Consider the following 2,760-nt stretch of genomic DNA (forward strand, 5'->3'; position numbering starts at 1 on the left):
TCCCAGTTTGATTCTCCACCACCCATGTAAGCCGGGTGCACCTTGGTCGCATGCATCTGGAGTTCATTTGTAGTAGCAGGAGGCCCTGGTGGACCCATTCTCTCTCCCTCTCTCTTTTGCTCTCAAATAAATAAATAAATAAAATATATTTTTTTAAAAGAAATATGAGAATTGCTGGGCTCCCTGACCAGCCAGTCTAACCAAAGAACATAAGCACTAGGTTCACTGAGAAACTCCATCTCAAGGAAATAAGGCAGAACGGCGGTTGAGGAGGACACCGATGTTCTCCTATGGCCTCTGCATGTTTGTATACACAGAATACATCTTCACACACATGTGCTCACCACACACATGCTTCGTATATAAACACCAAACTAAAAATCAAGCTCATCCTTAGCTACATGACAGGTTCAAGGCCAGCCTGGGGTATGTGAGCCCATGTCTCAATCAAAATATAAGGGTTAGGGCTGGAGAGATGGCTTAGCGGTTAAGCGCTTGCCTGTGAAAGCTAAGAACCCCGGTTCAAGGCTCGATTCCCCAGGACCCACGTTAGCCAGATGCACCAGGGGGCGCATGTGTCTGGAGTTCTTTTGCAGTGGCTGGAAGCCCTGGCGCGCCCATTCTGTCTCTCTCTCCCTCTCTCTCTGTCACTCTCAAATAAGTAAATTAAATAAATAAATATATATATATAAGGGTTGGAGAGATGGTTTAGTGGTTAAGGCCCTTGCCTGTGAAGCCTAAGGACCCAGGTTCTGTTCTCCAGTACCCACGTAAGCCAGATGCACAAGGTGACACATGTGTCTGGAGTTTATTTGCAGAGGATGAAGGCCCTGGCACTCCCATTCTCTCGCTCTCTCTCAAACAAATAAATAAAATATTTTAAAATAATAAGGGGCCAGAGAGATGTGGCTTAGTGGTTAAGATGTTTGCCTGCAAAACCTAAGGACCCAGGTTCAATTCCCCAGTACCCATGTAAAGCCAGAGACACAAGGAGCACATGCATCTGGAGTTCATTTGCAGTAGCTAGAGACCATGGCATGCCCATTCTCTCTCTCTCAAATAAATAAAAGTAAAGTGTTTTTAAAATAATAAGAACATTGTAAGAACAGTGGCTCAGTAGAGAACAATACAAGTTCCCATACTAGTCAGCTTCCCATTGGTACAACAAAATATCTTAGGCAATTAATTAACTATAAAGAAAAAGTGGGACTGGAGAGATGGCTCAGCTGTTAAGGCGCTTGCCTATAAAGCCTAATGACCTGGGTTCAATTCCCCAGTAACCACATAAAGCCAGATGCACAAAGTGGCATTTACAGTGACTAGAGAGCCATTCTCTCCCCACCCCCCACACTCTCTGTATCTCTTCTTTCTGTCTCTCTCTGCCTGTAAATAAAATAAAATACATAAAATAGTTTTTTTTTTTTTAAAGAAAAAGTGTTTAGGGCTGGAGAAATGGCTTAGCAGTTAAGCGCTTGCCTGTAAAGCCTAAGGACCCTCGTTTGAGGCTGGATTCCCCAGGACCCATATTAGCCAGATGCACAAGGGGGTGCATGCATCTGGAGTTCCTTTGCAGTGGCCGGAAGCGCTGGTACGCCCATTCTCTCTCTCTCTCAAATAAATAAATAAATAAAAATTTTTAAAAAGAAAAGTGTTTAGCTTTCAGTTTGGAGGCTCAGAGCTCAAAAGCAGACCTATGATGAGAGCCATGGGTGGCAATGGTGGGAAGATGTGTCAGAGGAAATCCTTTTCTCTCAAGCCAGGAAGCAAAGAGACAGAGAGAGAGAGAAAAGAGGGGGTGGGGGCTAGGGTCAGACAATCCACTTTATGGGCACACCCCATGACCTCCTTTCTTTTCGCTAGTCTCCCATCTCCCATGGCTCCATCACCTCACAATGGCACCACCCTGGAATCTTGGGCTTTATGCATGGAACTGCCCAAAGCCAAACTACAGTAGCTTCCTCGTGTGGATATTTCCTCTTGAACCTGGAGACTGATTGATAGCTCTACACTCTGTCTAAGAAGTCCTGACTTGATAAGAAAATATTGTCAAAGTAAATTCATGTAAAATGCATATATTATTTAAAATATTTTTATGACAGGCTCTCATGTAGCCCAGGTTGGCCTTGAACTTTCTTTGTAACCAAGAATGACCTTCAGCTCCTGATCTTGCCTCCACCTACCCAGGATGACAGGCACATGCCACCACACCCTGTTTCAATCCAGTTATAGTCAGGAAACTGGGCTGTACAGTCACATCTACATAGAAAACAGTGCAATAAACCAAATGCAGATTCATAGCATCTGCCCAGTTGTCACATAGCTCATCAGAAGTAAGCCGCCTCCTCCCCCATCTGTGGCTCGTCCTTCCAATTATCTTTGGTCAGTAGGTTTGTGATTATATTTTTCCCAATGAAATGTGATTACTTTAAACTGCTTTGTGTATTTTTCAGGTACAAAGACTGACACACAGATATTAAATAGATCGGTGTTGAGTGGAACAAAGATTGATGGCTACAGGTCTTATCCAGCCCTCACTTTACAGATGAGAACATTGGATCTCTGAGAAGCAGAGAAAATTATCCAAGTGGCTGCCATTGTCAGGCCTCCCTCTCACGTTAATCGCCTGATGCCTGGTTTATGCTCCTAAAATCACCTCCTTGTGTCTCAGATAGCCTTTCCCCTGACTGTTCCCAGATTGGAAATTCACCCAGCATCCTGCCTTTGTCACCCCATACTCCACTGACAGGACTCTCACCTCCT

Source organism: Jaculus jaculus, chromosome 10 (genome assembly GCF_020740685.1).
Source record: "Jaculus jaculus isolate mJacJac1 chromosome 10, mJacJac1.mat.Y.cur, whole genome shotgun sequence".
Taxonomy (NCBI): domain Eukaryota; kingdom Metazoa; phylum Chordata; class Mammalia; order Rodentia; family Dipodidae; genus Jaculus; species Jaculus jaculus.